This window comes from Rhinoderma darwinii, chromosome 9 (assembly GCF_050947455.1).
Source record: "Rhinoderma darwinii isolate aRhiDar2 chromosome 9, aRhiDar2.hap1, whole genome shotgun sequence".
In the NCBI taxonomy this organism is placed as follows: Eukaryota; Metazoa; Chordata; class Amphibia; order Anura; family Rhinodermatidae; genus Rhinoderma; species Rhinoderma darwinii.
This window is the reverse complement of record NC_134695.1, coordinates 17083006-17098285: the sequence shown is the minus strand read 5'-3', so window position 1 is coordinate 17098285 and position 15280 is coordinate 17083006.

Below are 15280 nucleotides of genomic sequence, written 5' to 3'. Positions count from 1 at the left end.
TTTTTTTTTTTAACTTTTACATTTTTTTTACACTCCTGAAAATGTATTTAAAGAGGCTCTGTCACCAGATTTTCAAACCACTATCTCCTATTGCAGCAGATCAGCGCTGCAATGTAGATAACAGTAACGTTTTTTTTTTCAAAAACGAGCATTTTTGGCAAAGTTATGACCATTTTTATATTTATGCAAATGAGCCTTTCTTAAGTACAACTGGGCGTGTTTAAAGTTAAGTCCAAGTGGGCGTGTATTGTGTGTGTACATCTGGGTGTGTTTACTTGTTTTACTAGCTGGGCGTTGTGAATGGAAGTGTATGATGCTGACGAATCAGCATCATCCACTTCTCTTCGTTATCACCCAGCTTCTGGCAGTTCACAGACACACAGAGCCTCTTTAACTGTTTTTTTTTTTACACATTTTATTAGTTCCCCTAGGGGACTTGAACCAGTGGGTATCCTGACCCTTCTTATAGTTTTTCCCCTATCCTGCTTGTTGTCCTCTTTGTCCAATTTGGTTTCTGAATTGGGACTTTGAACCATTTCTTTCTTTCTTTTTCATTAGACACTAAGTCCTTGCACATGTGCGATATACTTACCTTCTTGCCCTTGTAATTTCTGTCTACACTTTACTAAGTGTTTGGGCATGCTCAGTATATGCAATTTTTACATTAATAAGTGCTGTGACATGCGTATTATGACTTCTTCTACTTTTGGCTCGCTATGCATATTCATTATACTAATGCGCTGGCGCGGGTGTCCGGCATTGATTGGCTGCTCGCGCTGAATACCTTTTATGCATTCAATGTGTCTGTTAAGCAGTAGAAGAGGTTAGCCACTTATGGCCTTTCTGGATTGGTTAGTTTGGTTGACACACCTTCTCCCATGTGATTGGGTACTTACATTACCGTTCAAAAGTTTAGGGTCACTTAGAAATGTCCTTATTTTTGAAAGAAAAGCACAGTTTTTTTCAGTGAAGATAACATTAAATTAATCAGAAATATACTCTATACATTGTTAATGTGCTAAATCACTATTCTAGCTGCAAACATCTGGTTTTTAATGCAATATCTACATATGTGTATATGTATATGTGTATATATGTGTATATATCTACATATGTGTATTTCCAGCAACCATCACTCCAGTGTTCTAATGGTACATTGTGTTTGCTAACTGTGTTAGAAGGCTAATGGATGATTAGAAAACACTTGAAAACCCTTGTGCAATTATGTTAGCACTGCTGTAAACAGTTTTGCTGTTTAGAGGAGCTATAAAACTGACCTTCCTTTGAGCTAGTTGAGAATCTGGAACATTACATTTGTGGGTTCGATTAAACTCTGAAAATGGCTAGAAAAAGAGAGCTTTCATGTGAAACTCAACAGTCTTTTCTTGTTCTTAGAAATGAAGGCTATTCCATGCGAGAAATTGCCAAGAAACTGAAGATTTCCTACAACGATGTGTACTACTCCCTTCAGAGGACAGCACAAACAGGCTCTAACCAGAGTAGAAAGAGAACTGGGAGGCCCTGCTGCACAACTGAGCAACAAGACAAGTACATTAGAGTCTCTAGTTTGAGAAATAGACGCCTCACAGGTCCTCAACTGGCAGCTTCATTAAATAGTACCCGCAAAACGCCAGTGTCAACGTCTACAGTGAAGAGGCGACTCCGGGATGCTGGCCTTCAGTGCAGAGTGGCAAAGAAAAGTGGCATCTGAGACTGGCTAATAAAAGGAAAAGATTAATATGGGCAAAAGCACACAGACATTGGACAGAGGAAGATTGGAAAAAAGTGTTATGGACAGACGAATCGAAGTTTGAGGTGTTTGGATCACACAGAAGAACATTTGTGAGACGCAGAACAACTGAAAAGATGCTGGAAGAGTGTCTGACGCCATCTGTCAAGCATGGTGGAGGTAATGTGATGGACTGGGGTTGCTTTGGTGCTGGTAAAGTGGGAGATTTGTACAAAGTAAAAGGGATTTTGAATAAGGAAGGCTATCACTCCATTTTGCAACGCCATTCCATACCCTGTGGACAGCGCTTGATTGGAGCCAATTTCATCCTACAACAGGACAATGACCCAAAGCACACCACCAAATTATGCAAGAACTATTTAGGGAAGAAGCAGGCAGCTGGTATTCTATCTGAAATGGAGTGGCCAGCGCAGTCACCAGATCTCAACCCCATAGAGCTGTTGTGGGAGCAGCTTGACCGTATGGTACGCAAGAAGTGCCCATCAAGCCAATCCAACTTGTGGGAGGGGCTTCTGGAAGCATGGGGTGAAATTTCTCCCGATTACCTCAGCAAATGAACAGCTAGAATACTAAAGGTCTGCAATGCTGTAATTGCTGCAAATGGAACATTCTTTGACGAAAGCAAAGTTTGAAGAAGAAAATTATTATTTCAAATAAAAATCATTATTTCTAACCTTGTCAATGTCTTGACTATATTTTCTAGTCATTTTGCAACTCATTTGATAAATATAATTGTGAGTTTTCATGGAAAACACAAAATTGTCTGGGTGACCCCAAACTTTTGAACGGTAGTGTATATACACACACACACACACACACACACACACACACACACACACACACACACATATATATATATATATATATATATATATATATATATATATATATATATATATATATATATATATATATATATATATATACACATACATACATACATACATACATACATACATACACACACACATATATATATAAATCCAGGAAGGTTGAGGTTGGGAGGTATGTGCTGCTGAACAGTTGTTGGAACTTTCTATGAAATCAAAGGTGAAGGAGAGAATCCTTGGGTCATGCACCACCACAATACATAACACAGTATATCAGTTTTGCCCAGAAGGTTCCTTTAAGAAACATTTTGGGCTTTTAGCAGGATTCCTACAAAGCAAGAACACCTGAGTTCTTCAGCCATCTTATGCCATTAATGGGCTGCAATACCAGCTAGTTCCCAAATGGTGGCAGTATGTACACATGGTTTTTAGATTAAGTTTCAGTTTGACTTTATGGAGATTATCAGGTTTGCATTTTATTTTTACGTAATCTATCTTTAAAACACCTCAATTTAGTGTTTGCACGTTTTGAAAAGGCTTGTCACAGTCTGGCAGATACCTTACCAACAGTGATACATCTGCCTATCCTGAGGCCCAAAGGATATGATATAAGCGGTATGGTATGTGCATGATATTCAAAATAGCTACATTCTTCCTCAGTTGTAGGATTGGGATGAAAAGTTGTGCTGTTCAGTTTTCTCAATTGAAGTAAAAGCAGGTAGCGCTTATTTAAAAAGGTTTTCCCACAATATTCATGACATCTCGTCCCTAGTTCCTGATGGAGAGGTGACCATGCCATTATAGTCAATATGGAAATACCAGGTACACTCAATCATTTCCCATTCACTATAATGTTGAGAGACCATGCATTCATTGCCACATCTTCATGAGGAATAGGGGATCGGGCACTGGTGTTCATGGGATCACAACATTTGGATTCCCACTGTCGTGGAAATCCATTGCTCAAAATATATTAGACTGAAATTTATACGAGTCCAAACAGACTCTCAAGGCCAGACCCCATTAGTCAGTATCCTAATTAGGATATTTCACCGATATATATCGAGAGAGGAGAAGAAAACACACAGACACGCTGATATGTTCAAAAATACTCCTCTGAAGGATTTATTACCAAACTCAAACTGTTAAAGGGAATGTGTTGCCAGAAAAACATGTGTTTTTTTTAAAAATTAAACATTTAGTGTGTGGGTGATTAAACATGGTTCAAATTTTTTTTATTTTTTTCACGAGTCAGGAAATAGTCAGGAAATATTATAAATTAATTCTAATTTATAATACTACCCATTTTTGGTCACTAGATGGAGCTAGTTCCCAAAATTGCAGCATTGCAACATTGGGTTAAAAGCCCTCGCTCTAGTGAGCTCTCAGCATCCCCCCCTCCTTTATCCTGGCTAGTGCCGGGATAAACGAGGGGTTTGAAAGGTTTAACCTCCTACACTGTGTGTCGCCATTTTTTGAGGTAACCCACAGTGTAGTAGGTTTACATACAGTAGTAAACACACACAAACACTAACATACATTGAAATCTCTTACCTGCTCCTGCCGCCGCGGCTCCCTCCGGCCCGTCCGCTCCCTTTGCTGCCGCTGTTCCATGTGCACAAGTCCGGAAGCCGCGACCGGAAGTAGTAATATTACTGTCCGGCCGCGACTTCCGGTCCACAGGAAAATGGCGCCGGACGGCGCCAATTTCGAATAGGACTGTGTGGGAGCGGCGCATGCGCAGTTCCCACACAGACGCCGTACACGGCAGTCAATGGGACGGGAGCCGTTCGCAGTCCCTATGGGACTGTGGCTGCCGTACTCCATGTCTGTGTGTGTCGTTAATCGACACACACAGAAATGGAACAAAAAATGGCAGCCCCCATAGGGAAGAAAAAAGTGTAAAAATAAGAAACAGTAAAACACAAACACACAAATGAAAATAAACGTTTTTATTAAAGCACTAACATCTTTAACATATAAAAAAATTATTTGTGATGACACTGTTCCTTTAAACTGAAATTCAGAAGGGGTGTAGGCTTGAGGTAAACCAATCAGAGACAATATAACAATATTTGTTATTCAGTAAAAAGCATACAATAAAATACATCCCAGATATATCATTCTAATTCTTCACACATTAGGTTTGCAGGTGGCCTTATCTCTCTTGGACAGAATATTCTCGTGGAGATGGGGGGGGGGGGAGACCTTCCTTCACGCATACTTGCCACCCTCCCTTCTTACTCCCTGTCCATTCTCTACCAACTTCGCATGGAACCAAGGTCAAAGATAAAACATACGAAATCAACATTACTTGTATTAAAGGAACAATGACTTTTCTATTCACTACAAAAAAAACAAGATGGGAACTCCAGACAAGATGGCTGCTGCACGAAACTAAACCATTTAAAGAGGCTCTGTCACCAGATTTTGCAACCCCTATCTGCTATTGCAGCAGATAGGCGCTGCAATGTAGATTACAGTAACTTTTTTATTTTTTAAAAACGAGCATTTTTGGCCAAGTTATGACCATTTTTGTATTTATGCAAATGAGGCTTGCAAAAGTCCAAGTGGGCGTGTTTAAAGTAAAAGTCCAACTGGGCGTGTATTATGTGCGTACATCGGGGCGTTTTTACTACTTTTACTAGCTGGGCGTTCTGACGAGAAGTATCATCCACTTCTCTTCAGAACGCCCAGCTTCTGGCAGTGCAGATCTGTGACGTCACTCACTTCCTGCCCCAGGTCCTGCATCGTGTCGGCCACATCGGCACCAGAGGCTACAGTTGATTCTGCAGCAGCATCAGCGTTTGCAGGTAAGTAGCTACATCGACTTACCTGCAAACGCTGATGCTGCTGCAGAATCAACTGTAGCCTCTGGTGCCGATGTGTCCTCGCTCGTCCGACACGATGCAGGACCTGTGAGTGACATCACAGCGTGATCTCTCGAGAACACGCTGTGTGTCTGCACTGCCAGAAGCTGGGCGTTCTGAAGAGAAGTGGATGATACTTCTCGTCAGAACACCCAGCTAGTAAAAGTAGTAAAAACGCCCCGATGTACGCACATAATACACGCCCAGTTGGACTTTTACTTTAAACACGCCCACTTGGACTTTTGCAAGCCTCATTTGCATAAATACAAAAATGGTCATAACTTGGCCAAAAATGCTCGTTTTTTAAAAATAAAAATGTTACTGTAATCTACATTGCAGCGCCTATCTGTAAACTAATATACCAATAGTATATACATTTGTAAAGATTTAAAAACAGACCGAAAAATGTAAATTAAATAAGAGACCTTATGTTAAAAAGGGAACCCGTTCCCCTTCTCATATACAAGGTTCCCTTTTTAACATAAGGTCTCTTATTTAATTTACATTTTTCGGTCTGTTTTTAAATCTTTACAAATGTATATACTATTGGTATACAAAATCCAATTTGACCGACATAAATCCAGGCCCATCTTTCAACTTTTTGTGATGTTCATTCCTTTTAAGTGGCTTCTAAAAAATAACCATCTACCCACTGTGATAAGTGTGTCAATTATACTCTCAAGGAGAAAGAGATCTCTATTAATTTAAAAAGAACCAATGTCCCTATATCACGACTTTCTGCCACTCACCGGTCCCGGTGCCGTGGTCCCCTTCAGATCTCTTATCGTTGAGATCCGTGACCCCCTGCGGTTCAATTTGCGATCCATCGCAAGTCCTTTGGTCCCCCATAACCTCCGTGTATTCTTGACGTTCAGTAACCAAGGACGCTTTTATTCAGCAGTGCATCTCCATGCGTTCCAAACATGCGGTCCATTCTAAGTGTTTTGGTCCCTCACGGCTTCCGTAATCTTTTGACTTTTAGTAACCAAGGACGCTCTGTCTCAGCAGAACATGCGTTACTGTTGACCTTTCGCTAACATTAGTTATAACACATAAAAACTTACACATAACTAAGTATATGACTGTCCATTCAGCTACAGTCGTACACACAAATAAAAGTTAATACTTTGCTTTTTATAAAAAATATCTGTAAATACCTGGGATCGACATGTCATTCTAACTCACACAGCATATATCCCTAATATGTAAAATAGCTTTTAAACATGTTGCTAATCCCGTTTTTTTATATTGTTCTTTTATACTGAATCATTATATGTGTAATTGACTTGTAAATTACTGTTTCTTAATTATGTTTTATTATGTGACCTTTGACCCGTTACATCTGGCGGTCTTTTTCCTCACCCTGATGTATAAATAGGGCAGGAACCGCACAGTCTGTATTGGCCTGAGGAAGACGTCAGTTCGACGTCGAAACGCGTAGCCTATTAACAATAAAACTCCATACACATTACCCATCACGGTGGTTGTGTATTTTCTACGACCAAAGCAGCGCCGGTGGTCCCGTTTTTTTCCTACTCCTAAATTGTACTACAAGCTGACAGCAAACTTCGTTTGGCTGTGTTGTGGACCTGGCTGCAGCTTCCTAAGCCCTGTTGACACCTATTGGTGTCCATCACCCGAGGTGAGCGGAATTGTCGCACCGACCAATTTTTTAATACTGTATTAGATCCTGATTTGTGGCGCCGTGTTCCTTTTCTACCTTACCTAACATCAGGATGAACGCTGGAGGGAACTCTTCCAGACGCTAAGATGGGAACAGCAAATGGTTCCACCTCCTCATCCTCCACCTGTGACTGTGTCTCCTTGGAAAGACCCTCACATGAGCAGACTTACTCCACAAGATGGTATCGAGACATATTTAACTACATTTGAAAGGATTGCAAGTACCTATCAGTGGCCTAAGGAACAGTGGGTGGTGAGACTAGCACCGTATCTTATTGGGCAAGCCCAGCTAGCGTATAGTCGCATGAATATTGTCACGGCGCGGGGTGTGGACCCACTGGGCCTTACCGCGTAGCGGGGTAGCAGCTGGCAAACAGGTACAAAACAATGTCTATAGTTCAGAACGGGTACCTGAGGCAATGTAGACAGTAGCGGGAGCACGACTTAACTTTCACAGCAGGAGACACCGCGGATGCAGCGGGAAGACATGGCTTGACTGTATCAGCAGGTGGCACCGTGGGTGCAGCGAAAGACACGACTTGACTTTCACTTGTAGATACGTTAGCACGGGATACAGGGTGCAGGCAGCAGGAATGGGTAACACTGGGAACTGGAAAACACTGGTAGACCATTTGCAAGACAAACTTAGGTATACAACAACGCTCAGGCAAGGAACCAGTGGGCAGAGCCCCTTATATAGTCCAGCAGCCATTTGGGATGATAATTGATGGGTGACAGCTGGATGCATACTGGCCCTTTAAGGCCGTGCACGCGCGGGCAAGCGCGCCCAGCGGGAATCAGTCCGAGGACCCGGAAGACAGTGCCGGCGTCTCCCTGGAGGAAGCTGACGCCGTGAAGAGAGATGTCCATGGCCGGGATCGTCAAGAGGTAAGTCTGAACGACCACCCCTGGCCCTATGGCCGTTACAATATCCCCCCTCTTACGCCCCCTCCTCTTGAGACTTGAGCGGGAAAGACATTTCTTCACGAGGACAGGAGCATCGATGTTCTCCTCTGGCTCCCAAGACCTCTCCTCTGGCCAAATCCCCTTCAATCCACCAAGTAAAACGTCCTGGCTCCTACTTTCTTGGTGGCCAGGATCTCCCTCACTTCGAAAGTTCTGGATGAACCGCCAGGAGCCACTGCGGAACTAGGAGTCCTGGAGTAGCGGTTCAGGACCACGGGTTTCAGCAAGGAGACGTGGAAGGGGTTAGGGATCTTGAGGGTAGGAGGCAGTCAAAGCTTGTACGACACAGGATTGATCTGTAGTAGAATCTCGAAGGGTCCAAGGAACCTGGGTGCAAACTTGCAAGATGGCACCCTCAGCCGGATATTCCTGGAAGACTGCCAGACCTTTGTACCTGGAAGAAACTGGGGAGGTTCTCGTCTTCTAGTGTATGCCTTTCTCTTCATGCGGTCCACCGCCAGGAGAATAGAAGATCGTGTCTGCTGCCATATCTGCAGAAAGTTCCTGAAGGTAGAGTCGGCTGCAGGCACCTGAGACATAGTAGAGCCGGGCAGGGGTATTCGAGGATGTTGGCCGTAGACTATGAAGAACGGACTGGAGGTGGTGGACTCACTGGTATGGTTATTATAAGAGAACTCCGCCCACGGGAGCAGCTGCACCCAGTCATCATGTCATCATGTCATCAGTCTCAACTTGTCCATTAGACTGAGGTTGGTAAGCTGAGGAGAAGTCCAACTTTACACCGAGTAGGCCGCAGAGTGCTCTCTAGAACTTTGAGGTGAACTGGACCCCTCGATCCGAGACAATATGCAGGGGTAATCCGTGCAGACGGAAGATGTGTTGCATGAAGAGATCAGCCAGTCGAGCGGCAGAAGGCAGGCCAGTCAGAGGAACAAAATGAGCCATTTTAGAAAAACGATCCACCACCACCCAGATCACACTGCATCTCGCAGAGAGAGGCAGATCTGTGACGAAGTCCATAGCAATATGCCGCCAGGGGCATCGGGCACAGGCAGTGGTTGGAGCAGACTGGCTGGTCTGGAGTGGGCAACTTTGTTTGCTGCACACACGGTACAGGAGGAGACAAAGTCCATGATGTCTTTGGGCAGCGTGGGCCACCAGAACTGACGGGCAATTAGGCCTCAGGTCTTACGGGCACCCGCGTGACCTGCCAGTTTGGAACTGTGACCCCAGCGTATGATTCTTCTTCTGTCTTTCAGCCGTATAAAAGTCTTTTCCGGAGGAATGTCTCTTACCTGCAGAGGGTTAACAGAGTTAACTAGAGAAAAGTTCCAAAGGTAACCATTTTATTCTTACCATAGTGGACTACTGCACAAAGTACCCTGAGGCCATTCCTATGCGAACGGTTACTGCTAAGGGTATGTGCACACGATAGCAGGCATTTACGTGTGAAAAGACAGACTCTTTTCAAGAGAAAACAGCTGCCTCGTTTCACACGTAAATGCTCCTCCTCGTATTATGCGAGGCATCTGTGACGCTCGTAAATCTTGAGCTGCTCTTCATTGAGTTCAATGAAGAACGGCTCAAATTACGTTGCAAAGAAGTGCCCTGCACTTCTCTGCCGAGGCAGTCAATTTACGCGTCGTCGTTTGACAGCTGTCAAACGACGACGCGTAAATTACAGGTCGTCTGCACAGTACGTCGGCAAACCCATTCAAATGAATGGGCAGATGTTTGCCGACGTATTGTAGCCCTATTTTCAGGCGTAAATCGAGGCATAATACGCATCGTTTACACCTGAAAATAGGTCGTGTGAACCCAGCCTAAAAGGGTTGCTGAGGAAATTTTGAATGTGTTTAGAAGAATTGGATTACCTAAGCATATCCTGACTGATCAAGGTAGTAACTTTACCTCTTCTTTTCTGTCAGAAGTATATAAACTTCTTGGAATTCAACCCCTCAGAACAACCCCGTACCATCCACAAACAGACGGGCTGACTGGACGGTATAACCAAAGCTTAAATTGCCCTTAAATTCCCTCTAAATTGTAAAGTGCTGCATAATATGTTGGCGCTATTTAAATAAAGATTATTATTATTATTATTAATAAAGAATATGCTTAGGAAGTTTGTTCACAATGATCCAAAGCAATGGGACAAATGGTTGCCTTTCCTGTTATTTGCCTATCGTGAGGTTCCACAAGAGTCTGCAGGGTTTAGCACTTTTGAATTGTTGTATGGGAGATGACCCAGAAGACTCTTAGATGTTGTCAGAGAAGAATGGGAAGATAAAACCGGTCATCAGAATAATATGGTGGAACATGTGTTACAAATGAGGGAGAAACTAGCTAAACTAATAAAGGTAGCCCATGATAATGTCAACAAAGCCAAAGTCTACCAAAAGAAATGGTATGATCAGCATGCCAGCTATAAATCCATTAAAGTAGGTGATAAGGTTCTCCTCTTACTTCCTAGTAGTGAGAATAAGTTGTTGACAAGATGGCAAGGACCCTATAAAGTGGTTAGACAAACAGGTCCTGTAGACTTTGAAATTGAAACCTAAAGAACAAAAAGTAAGGTCTACCATGTAAATTTATTGAAACGTTGGCTTGAATCAGAGGTTAGTGAAGAAAGCACACGGCTTGTACAATTGCCACAGAGTATTCACAGGATATGTCTGAAGAGATTTATGATCTGCTGAAAAATCGTGCAGACGGGTGATATGTAGCATTGGATACCAAGTTATCTGAGGAGCAACATTGTGACTTGAGAAGACTTACTGAGTCAAGTTTACATGTTTTTGGAACTAAACCTGTTTGTGTGTCTTTGGTTTGTCATGAAAGAAATACTGGGAATCATGCTCCAATTAGATAAAGACCTTATCGAATAACAGAAATATTAAAGAACTTGGCAGACCAGGAAGTTCATGAAATGCTTAAATTGGGAGTTATTGAACCGTCTAAGAGTCCTTGGTCTTCACCGGTAGTGATGGTCGGGAAAAAGGATGGAACAATAAGATTTTGCATAGATTTTCGGAAAATTAATGCTATATGCCGTTTTGATAATTACCCAATGCCTCTCATTGATGATCTGATTGATAGATTGGGAGGTGCAGCTTATATTTCTACCCTAGATTTGTCTAAGGGTTATTGGCAAATTCCTCTTGATGAGAAATCAAAAGAAAAAACTGCTTTTGTAATGCCGAGTGGTTTGTATCAGTTCAAAAACATTTCATTTGGGCTTCATGGTGCTCCAGCCACTTTTCAGAGGGCCATGGACATACTCTTAAAGGACCAAGTGGAGTACAGTGCTGCTTATTTAGATGATTTTGTAATTTTTAGCAAGTCATGGAAAGATCATTTTCGGCACCTAAAAAAGGTAATGGCTGAAATTGTGAAGCCGCTTTGGGATCTTTTTTTTTTGTTAATGTGCTTTTTTTGTTAATGTGCTTTGGAATTTTTTTTTCACCTGCTTTGCATTAATTTCAGCAAAAAACTGTGGGTTCAAAATACTCAATACACCCCTATATAAATACCTTACATTCTCTAGTCTTCTAAGTGGGGTAGTTTATGGGATGTTTCTATCGTTCTGGCAGCTCAAAGCCTCTACGAATGTGCAATGGGGCCAAAAACATTTTCAAGCAAAACATGTGTCCTGAAAGCCTCCAGGTGCTCCCTTCCCTTTGGACCCTGCCATGAGTCCAGACAGCTAGATAAATAAATACCTTAAGGGGTCTAGTTTTCTAAATGGGGTAGTTTATGGGGAGTTTATATCGCTCTGGCAGCTCAAAGCCTTCTAAAAATGTGCAGTGGGGCTCAAATAATTTTCAAGCAAAATGTGTCCTGAAGGCCTCCAGGTGCTCCCTTCCTTTTGGGCCTTGCCGTGTGTCCTGACAGCACATTAGGGCCACAACGGCAGTATTTTTGAAAACAAGAGAAACAGGCTGATTGACTTAGGGATGTGTTTCTTCATTCTCATGTTCGCTTTATGAAGAAATCTGTCTTTAAAATGATAAATTTGTGAAAAAAGTGTTTTTTTTTTTTCCACCTGCTTTGCATTAAATTCAGCAAAAAACTGTGGGGTCTAAATACTCAGTTTCATCCTGGAACCAAGGTCTGGCTATCTTCAAGAAACACTAGTTTAAAAAATTGCTCTTACAACATTGCTTCCTTGTTCCTCGGACCTTTCGAAGTCCTGCAACAAATAAACCCTGTATCCTACACGCTTCGGCTGCCTCCTACCCTCAGAATCCCCAACTCATTTACTGTATCCCTCCTGAAACCCATGGTTCTGAAACGCAATAGTAAGTCTCCTCATTCTGCAGTTGCTCCCAGCGGTTCTTCTGACATCTTTGAGGTGAAAGAGATTCTGGACTACAAGAGGGTAGCAGGAAAGACATTCTATCTGGTGGGCTGGAAAAGGTTTGGTCCTGAGCAGAGGTCCTAGGAGCCAGAGTAGTACATCAATGCAACAGCTCTCATCCAAAAGTTCTTCTTACGCTCTGCACATAAGAGGGGGTGTAAGGGGGGGGGGGGTACGCCCCACTTACTGGCAGCCGTGACCGCAGGACTGTATCTTCATGTCAGCGTCTCCCTTCTCAGAGACATCGATACACACATCAACCCAGTAACACCCTGGACTTTAAAAAGGGCTCTGCCCTTTCTCTCCTTGCCTGAGCGTTGTTTGTATTCCTGTGTTCGTCTATGCAAATGGTCCCTTAGTTGAATCCTGCTCCCAGTGTTCCCGTATCCTGCATCCCACGTCCTGTATCCAGTTGCTGATTTTGTTCCTGAGCCCAAGCCTGTTGTTGGAGTCGTGTGTTCCTCATCTGCCACATCTGGTGTCATCTTCCACATCTGGTGTCATCTACCATGCCAAGCATCATCTGTGCCACGTATCTGCTACTTTTGAGTATCTTCCAGATTATCTCCCCAGGTACTCTTATCTGAGAGACTGTTATTGACTGTTGTTTGGCCAGCTGTTTCTCCGCTACGGCAGAATGGCCTAGTGGGCAACATACCCAATAGGGAACCCTCCTTAGGGTGGTTCCCATTCCCATGGCATGCCTGTTGGCGTCGCTAGCATTGGGGCTCCCTCCTCGGAGCCACATTCACTTGTATCTGAGTCCTCAGAACAGATACAAATGAATACTTTAGGATTCAGGCCATGTTAGGCCCGCAGCCTATAAGGCACTAGTAAGACTTCTTGCTTTGGCCGGCGCGATAACATACTGCATCACGCCACTCCTCGCATGCGTCTAGCCGGAGCGGCCGTCGCGGGAATGGGGCAAGGTAAGTACAATATAATTATTTTTTTTTAGGGGGCATAGCGCTGTGTGGCACTATATTCAAGGGGGGGGAGCACTGTGTGGGGGGAGCGCTGTGTGGCCCTATATACAAGGGGGGGAGTGCTGTGCGGGGGAACGCTGAGTTTACCTATATACAAGGGGGAGGAGCGCTGTGTGGGAGGGGTAGCGCTATGTGGCCCTATATACAATGAAGGAGCACTGTGTGGCCCTATATACAATAGGGGGGTGCTGTGTGGCCCTATATAAAAGGAAGGGGGGCTGTGTGGCACTATATACAAGGGGGGCTGTGTGGCACTATATACAAGGGGGCTGTGTGGCACTATATTCAAGGGGGGCTGTGTGGCACTATATTCAAGGGGGTGTTGTGTGTGGCACTATATTCTAGGGGGGCTGGGTGGAACTATATTCAAGAGGGGGCTGGGTGGCACTATATTCAAGGGGGGGGGCTGTGTGGCACTATATTCAAGGGGGGCTGTGTGGCACTATATTAAATAGGGGGCTGGGTGGCACTATATTCAAGGGACTGTATGGCACTATTTACAAGAGGGGGGGTGCACATGCGGGAGCGGGGCAAGATAAGTACAATATATTTTGTTTTTTAGGGGGCATAGCGCTGTGTGGCACTACAAGGGATGAGCGCTTTGTGGGTGGAGCCCTCTGTGGCCCTATATAGAAGGGGGGAGAGCGCTGTGTGTGGGGCGAGCACTGTGTGTCCCTATATACAAGGGGGAGGAGCGCTGTCTATGGGGAGCACTGTCTGGCCTTATATACAAGGGGGAGCGCTGTGTGCACCTACGTACAAGGGGGAGCGCTTTGTGGCCCTATATACAAGGGGGGAGTGCTGTGTGGCCCTATATACAAAGGGGAGAGTGCTGTGTGGCTCTATATACAAGGGGGAGCACTGTGTGGCCGTATATACAAGGGGGGAAGCGATGTGTGGCCCTATATACAAGGGGGAGGGCTGTGTAGCACTATATACAAGGGGGAGCGCTATGTGGCCCTATATACAGGTGGGGAAGCACTGTGTGGCCATATATACAAGGGGGGAAGTGCTGTGTGGCCCTATATACAAGGCGAATGGAGGGGGCTATGTAGCACTATATACAAGGGAGGGGAGTGCTGTGTGGGGCTGTATACTAGGGGGAAGCGCTGTGTAGCACTATATACAAGGGGGGAGTGCTGTGGTACTATATACAAGAGGGAGCACTGTGTGGCACTATATACAGGGAGCTGTGTGGAACTGTATGCAAGGGAGGGGGCTGTGTGGCACTATATACAAGGGGGGAATGTGTGGCACTTTACAAGGGGTGAGCGTTGTGTGTCACTATATACAAGGGGTGAAGGGAGGGGGGCTGTGTGGCACTATATACAGGGAGCTGTGCGGAACTGTATGCAAGGGAGGGGGCTGTGTGGCACTATATACAAGGGGGGACTGTGTGGTACTATATTCAAGGGGGGGCTGTGTGGCATTATATTCAAGGGGGGCTGGGTGGTACTATATTAAAGAGGAAGCTGTTTGGCATTATATTCAAGGGGGGCTGTGTGGCACTATTTACAAGAGGGAGAGGGCTGTGTGGCGCTATATATAGTGGGCTGTGTGTGACACTCTCTACGGGGGATGTGTGTAGTGCTAGCTATAGGAGGATGTGTGATATCTACAGGGGCTGTGTGTGATGCTATCTACAGGTGGCTGTGTGTGGCACTATGTATAGGGGCACTGTGTATGTGTTGCATTAATTTACAGTGTTTGACACAATTATACTCAGGGGTACAGTGTACGGTATTATTATATTCAGAGGCACAGTGTTTGATACTATTTTATTCAGGGGCGCAGTGTATGGTGCTATTATATTTAGGGGCACTGTGTGTGGCACCATGATAATTTTATCTTCGTTTATAGGTGGGGAAACGTTG